Source organism: Triticum dicoccoides, chromosome 3B, assembly GCF_002162155.2.
Source record: "Triticum dicoccoides isolate Atlit2015 ecotype Zavitan chromosome 3B, WEW_v2.0, whole genome shotgun sequence".
Classification (NCBI taxonomy): domain Eukaryota; kingdom Viridiplantae; phylum Streptophyta; class Magnoliopsida; order Poales; family Poaceae; genus Triticum; species Triticum dicoccoides.
This window is the reverse complement of record NC_041385.1, coordinates 510931413-510939097: the sequence shown is the minus strand read 5'-3', so window position 1 is coordinate 510939097 and position 7685 is coordinate 510931413.

The following is a 7685-nucleotide window of genomic DNA, read 5'->3' as shown; positions in this document are numbered from 1 at the left end:
AGAATGCAATGCTCGAGGCGCTCACTACCCCTCTCTCATTCAGCGACAACGAAGAACCGATCGAGCAGAAGTCGAAGGAAGACCACCTGCCACTCGCCCTGCTGCCTGATGTTCTGCCCTGCATCAACCAGCCCACCCCTGCAGCTGTTCAGTTCCAGGTCGAGGCCGTCACGCAGAAGGTCGGCCACCTGCAGCTCCAGATAAGCCCAGAGGGCGATTCAGCACAGCCCAATCCAGCCTCTGAAGACGATGTGCGGCAACTCTTCATGATGGTCCAAGCTCCTGTCCTCCCAACCCCGAAGCCTGCCCGCACCTCCGCCCCGCCCAAGTCACGAGCTTTCTCTGCTCCTTCAAGGCATAGCGCCCGGCAGGCTTCAGCTGCTTCCTCCGTGCCGGTCTCGCAGAGGGCAGCGTTGAGGCTAGTGCAAGAACTCGGCAAGATGGGGCCAAAGGACAAGATGACCCCGAATGCTGCAGCTGCTCTGATCAAGAAGTTCAACGAGCCACTGACCGAGGAAGACATAGCCACCATTGCTCGCTTGACAAGCCTGAATGTTGATGCTCTGAAGATTGCGGCCGGCATGCTCGGTCCTGATGGTGCGGCCAATGTGGCCCAGTAGTTCTCCATGTGTCATGTAGCTTGTAGTTTTTGTCGATGGCTGACCCTACGCCAGTTCGAGCTAGGTTTCCCATTCATGTGTAGTTCTAGGATCATGTTGCAAGACAGACGACGACGGGGTTTTGGGCCTGTTGGTGGCTATCGTCGCCCCCCGGACCGATCGGTGCTGTGTTGTATCCCTTGTTTTAGTAATGATAGTCGACGGAGCAAATCATCGTGTCCAAATGACTATAAACCATCGCTCCATAATGTCTTGGAATGTTAGGGGGCTAAATGCGCCTGCCAAGCGGGAGGCCATTCGAGAAACCATCACTACTCACAGAAATGCCATCCTAACGCTGCAAGAAACAAAAATAGATGTTTGGTCTTCAGAAGTTGCGCACGAAGTAGGGGGACAGCTCCTGCAGGGTTGTGTGGTTCTCCCGGCCCTGGGGACGAGGGGTGGTGTTGCAATCTTCTGGAACAAAGATGTAGTTAGCATCGAATCACACTCCATTGGTAGATTCACCATCACGGCCAAGGTCACTGAACTTAGCAACAATGTTCAGTACTGGCTGACAACGGCTTACAGACCAACTGAAGAAGCCATTAGGGAGGAGTTCTTTCTTGAGATGGCCAACATTGCACCACCAGCTGGAGAGTCGTGGCTGATCACGGGAGATTTCAACATGATCTATGAAGCTAGAGACAAAAGCAACTTAAACGTGAACAGGAGGCTTATGGGAAGGTTCAGAAAAGCTTTAGATTTTGCGGGCCTAAAGGAAATCAAATGCCACAACAGAAGATTCACTTGGAGCAATGAAAGAGAGAACCCAACCTTCTGCAGCATCGATAAGTTTTTCTGCAATGTAGATTGGGAGGCTTTGCACAATGGATACATGCTGAATGCAGCATCCACATCTTTCTCGGATCACTGCCCGCTGCTACTTTCCCCTTGTGCCAGCCCACCAAGACCAGCAAGATTCAAGTTTGAAAACCACTGGCCTAAGTTTCCACACTTCCAAGAAAACGGTGATGCATGCATGGAACATACCAGTCTCCCATGACTGTCCTTACATCAAACTGAAGGTGAAACTACAGAGAACTGCAAAGGATTTAAGGATCTGGAGCAAATCACCTTTTAGCAAGGCCAAGATGCAGTTCCATATAGCAAATGAAGTCATCCTCGGACTAGACATCGCTAAAGAGAACATGCAGCTCACCCAGGAAGAATTTGCATTAAGGAAGATGCTCAAAACCAGAGTGCTCGGGCTTGCAGCAATTGAGAGGGCTAGAAGACGGCAAGCCTCTCGGGTGCTATGGATTAGGGCCGGAGATGCCATCACAAAATTCTTCCACGCAAAGTGCAACAATAGAAGGAGAAAAAACTATATACATTCTCTGCAAACTGAAGAAGGGGAGGTCCTAACCCAGCATCTGGAGAAGGCCCAAGTGATTTTCAGGCATTTTTCAAATCAGTTGGGCACAAGGAAAAACCAACCCCTCACAATCAACTGGGATCAGCTTCAGTTGCCTCTTGTGATAGATGTGGGTTTAGATAACCCGTTCTCAGAGGGAGAGGTTTGGGCAGCCGTTATGAGATCTCCAGCGAAAAAAGCCCCAGGCCCCGATGGATACACTGGCCAGTTCTTTAGTTTGTGTTGGAGCATCATCAAGGACGACATCATGGCTGCCTTCTCCAAGTTCTACAGGGCGATCAACACAATTTTTTTAGAATTGAATAAGGCCTTCATCACGCTAATTCCTAAAAAAGAAGGCGCACGGGAAGTGAAGCATTTCAGACCTATCAGTTTGATGGGCTCGGTGGCAAAGCTGGTTGCCAAAGTCCTATCTATGCGGCTGTCTGCAGTCATCCCTCAGATCATATCCCCTGCACAATCAGCTTTACAAAAAGGAAAATGTATTCACGACAGTTATCTCTACATCCAAGGATGCGTAAAATCCCTCCACAGAAGAAACAAGCCTGTGCTGCTCTTCAAATTAGACATAGAAAAAGCGTTCGACTCCATCTCTTGGGATTATCTTCTTGAGCTACTTCAACGTTTAGGCTTCCCTGCGAGATGGAGAGACTGGATCTCCATTCTCCTCTCCACGATGACATCCTCCTGTCTGTTAAATGGCGTTCCAGGGCAGGCCATTGGACACTTGCAGGGCCTGAGGCAAGGCGATCCGCTCTCCCCTCTGTTGTTCATCATCGCCATCGACCCCCTCTACCGCCTCCTCGACGTTGCTGTAAATCTTGGCATATTCTCTCCTCTGCCAGGAAGAGGTGCCAGCATGAGGATTAGCCTCTATGCTGACGATGCTGTGATCTTCGCCAACCCAATCAAAGAGGAGGTCGACTCACTACTAAAACTACTCAATCTTTTCTGGGACGCCTCTGGTCTTCGTTTAAACCAAAGCAAATCCTCGGTGGCCATGATCAGGTGCAACAGTCTAGACATCGCTGACGTACTGCATAGTTTCGGCGGCTCCGTAGTAGGATTCCCTATGACTTATCTAGGCCTCCTGGTTTCCACTGGTAGAATTCGCTTAGTTCATCTCCAATTTCTCCTCGATAGAATTAGGGCTCGCCTTGCAGGATGGAAGGGTAGACTTATGAGTCTTGCTGGGCGTAGAATCCTCGTCCGTAGCGTACTGTCAGCACTGCCAACATTTGCGATGACGGTACTGCGGCTCCCAAAAAAGCTCCTCAAGGATATTCACAAGACCAGGCGGCGATTTCTCTAGGCGCATGATGAAGAGTTGTCAGGCGGAAAGTGCAAAGTTAACTGGAAAACAGTATGCTCTCCCATCCAAAAGGGTGGGCTTGGCATTCCGGATCTCCACCTTTTCGGCAGAGCACTTCGTCTCCGGTGGCTTTGGTTGGAATGGATGCAGCCGGACAGGCCTTGGAAAGCTTCCCGCATCCCGTGTGACAGCAATGACAGGGCACTCTTCACTCAAGTCACGAAGATTGCCATCGGAGACGGCAAGACGACGAAATTTTGGACCTGTCATTAGTTGGGAGATGAACCTCTCTGTCAAACCTTTCCGCTGTTGTTCAAAAGGTCTAGAAGCAAGCTTAAAACTGTGGCTGAGGCTTTGCAAGACGATTGCTGGATCCGCAGCCTTGGCAATGGGCGGTATGAAGAAATTGTCCATGATGTGGTCAGGTTGGCCCGCAAGATCAGAGAACATGGAGGACTAAGCAATGAGCATCGGGAAGATGTGATCACTTGGACAGAAAACGCAAAAGGATCCTACTCCACGAGCTCTGCCTACAATGCCCACTTTAAAAACTTACCAAACAATGGAATGAATTCGGTCATTTGGAAGGTGTGGGCACCGGGCAAGATCAAAATCTTCTCTTGGCTGATTCATCATGATAGAGCGTGGTGTAATTGTTGGAAATATGCCCTAGAGGCAATAATAAAAGTATTATTATATTTCATTGTTCATGATAATTGTCTTTTATTCATGCTATAACTGTATTATCCGGAAATCGTAATACACGTGTGAATACTTAGACCACACTATGTCCCTGGTAAGCCTCTAGTTGACCAGCTCGTTGTGATCAACAGATAGTCATGGTTTCCTGACTATGGACATTGGATGTCGTTGATAACGGGATCACATCATTAGGAGAATGATGTGATGGACAAGACCCAATCCTAAGCATAGCATAAAAGATCGTGTAGTTCGTTTTGCTAGAGCTTTGCAAGTGTCAAGTATCTCTTCCTTCGACCATGAGATCGTGTAACTCCCGGATACCGTAAGAGTGCCTTGGGTGTATCAAACGTCACAACGTAACTGGGTGACTATAAAGGTGCATTACAGGTATCTCCGAAAGTAGCTGTTGGGTTGACACGGATCGAGACTGGGATTTGTCACTCTGTATGACGGAGAGGTATCTCTGGGCCCACTCGGTAATGCATCATCATATTGAGCTCAATGTGACCAAGGTGTTGGACACGGGATCATGCATTACGGTACGAGTAAAGTGACTTGCCGGTAACGAGACTGAACAAGGTATTGGGATACCGACGATCGAGTCTCGGGCAAGTAACGTACCGATTGACAAAGGGAATTGCATACAGGGTTTGATCGAATCCTCGACATAGTGGTTCATCCGATGACAACATCGAGGAGCATGTGGGAGCCATCATGGGTATCCAGATCCCGCTGATGGTTATTGACTGAGAGCGTCTCGGTCATGTCTGCATGTCTCCCGAACCCGTAGGGTCTACACACTTAAGGTTCGGTGACGCTAGGGTTATGAAGATATGTATATGCAGAAACCCGAATGTTGTTCGGAGTCCCGGATGAGATCCCGAACGTCATGAGGAGTTCTGGAATGGTCCGGAGGTAAAGAATTATATATAGGAAGTGCTATTTCGGGCATCGGGACAAGTTTCGGGGTTATCGGTATTGTACCGGGACCACCGGAAGGGTCCCGGGGGTCCACCGGGTGGGGCCACCTGTCCCCGGGGGGCCACATGGGCTGTAGGGGGTGCGCCTTGGCCATCATGGGCCAAGGGCACCAGCCCCTATAGGCCCATGCGCCTAGGGTTTCCCCCTAGGAGGAGTCCTAGTGGTGGAAGGCACCCCTAGGTGCCTTGGGGGGGGGGGAGGGAAACCTCCCCTAGGCTGCCGCCCCCCCTAGTAGATCTCATCTACTAGGGCCGGCGCCCCCCTGGCACCCCTATATATAGTGGGGGAGAGGAGGGACTTCATACACCAGCCCCTGGCGCCTCCACCTCCCCCCGTTACGTCTCTCCATCGTAGTCTCGGCGAAGCCCTGCTGCTGTGACGCCCTGCATCCACCACCACGCCGTCGTGCTGCTGGATCTTCATCAACCTCTCCTTCCCCCTTGCTGGATCAAGAAGGAGGAGACGTCTCCCGTCCCGTACGTGTGTTGAACGCGGAGGTGCCGTCCGTTCGGCGCTGGTCATCGGTGATTTGGATCACGTCGAGTACGACTACATCATCACCTTGCAAGCTTCCGCACGCGATCTACAAGTGGTATGTAGATGCAAACTCTCTCCCTAAACTTGTTGCTTAGATGAACTCATAGATGGATCTTGGTGAAACCGTAGGAAAAATTTTAATTTTCTGCAACGTTCCCCAACAGTGGTATCAGAGCTAGGTCTATGCGTAGTTCTCTTTGCACGAGTAGAACACAACTTTGTTGTGGGCGTGGATTTTGTCATCTTACTTGCCTCTACTAGTCTTTTCTTGCTCAACGGTATTGTGGGATGAAGCGGCCCGGACCAACCTTACACGTACTCTTACGTGAGACCGGTTCCACCGACTGACATGCACAAGTTGCATAAGGTGGCTGGCGGGTGTCTGTCTCTCCCACCTTAGTTGGAGCGGAATCGATGAACAGGGCCCTTATGAAGGGTAAATAGAAGTTGACAAAATCACGTTGTGGTGATTCGTAGGTAAGAAAACGTTCTTGCTAGAACCCAATTGCAGCCACGTAAAAGATGCAACAACAATTAGAGGACGTCTAACTTGTTTTTGCAGCGATTGATCATGTGATATGATATGGCCAGAAGTTGTGATGAATGATGAATTGTGATGTATGAGATCATGTTCTTTGTAATAGGATTCACGACTTGCATGTCGATGAGTATGACAACCGGCAGGAGCCATAGGAGTTGTCATTATTTTTTGTATGACCTGCGTGTCATTGAATAACGTCATGTAAACTACTTTACTTTATTGCTAAACGTTAGTCATAGAAGTAGAAGTAGTCGTTGGCGTGACAACTTCATGAAGACACGATGATGGAGATCATGATGATGGAGATCATGGTGTCAAGCCGGTGACAAGATGATCATGGAGCCCCGAAGATGAAGATCAATGGAGCTATATGATATTGGCCATATCATGTCACAACTATATAATTGCATGTGATGTTTATTATGTATTATGCATCTTGTTTACTTAGGACGATGGTAGTAAATAAGATGATCCCTTATAAAATTTCAAGAAGTGTTCCCCCCTAACTGTGCACCGTTGCTACAGTTCGTCGTTTCTAAGCACCACGTGATGATCGGGTGTGATGGATTCTTACGTTCACATACAACGGGTGTAAGACAGTTTTACACAGCGAAAACACTTAGGGTTAACTTGACGAGCCTAGCATGTGCAGACATGGCCTCGGAACACGGAGACCGAAAGGTCGAACACGAGTCGTATAGAAGATACGATCAACATGAAAATGTTCACCGACGATGACTAGTCCGTCTCACGTGATGATCGGACACGGGCCAGTCGACTCGGATCGTGTAACACTTAGATGACTAAAGGGATGTCTAATCTAAGTGGGAGTTCATAATTTGATTAGAACTTTATTATCATGAACTTAGTCTAAAACCTTTGCAAATATGTCTTGTAGATCAATGGCCAACGCTAATGTCAACATGAACTTCAACGCGTTCCTAGAGAAAACCAAGCTGAAAGATGATGGCAGCAACTATACGGACTAGGTCCGGAACCTGAGGATCATCCTCATAGCTGCCAGGAAACAATATGTCCTAGAAGGACCGCTAGGTGACGCTCCCGTCCCAGAGAACCAAGACATTATGAATGCTTGGCAGTCTCGCGCTGATGATTACTCCCTCGTTCAGTGCGGCATGCTTTACAGCTTAGAACCGGGGCTCCAAAAGCGTTTTGAGCATCACGGAGCATATGAGATGTTCGAAGAGCTGAAACTAGTTTTTCAAGCTCATGCCCGGGTCGAGAGATATGATGTCTCCGACAAGTTCTACAGTTGTAAGATGGAGGAGAACAGTTCTGTCAGTGAGCACATCCTGAAGATGTCTGGGTTGCACAACCGTATGACCCAGCTGAACATTAACCTCCCAGATGAGGCGGTCATTGACAGAATCCTCTAGTCGCTCCCACCAAGCTACAAGAGCTTTGTGATGAACTACAACATGCAGGGAATGGAAAAGACCATTCCTGAAGTGTTCTCGATGCTGAAGTCAGCAGAGGCTGAAATCAAGAAAGAACATCAAGTGTTGATGGTCAATAAGACCACTAAGTTCAAGAAGGGCAAGGGTAAGAAGAACT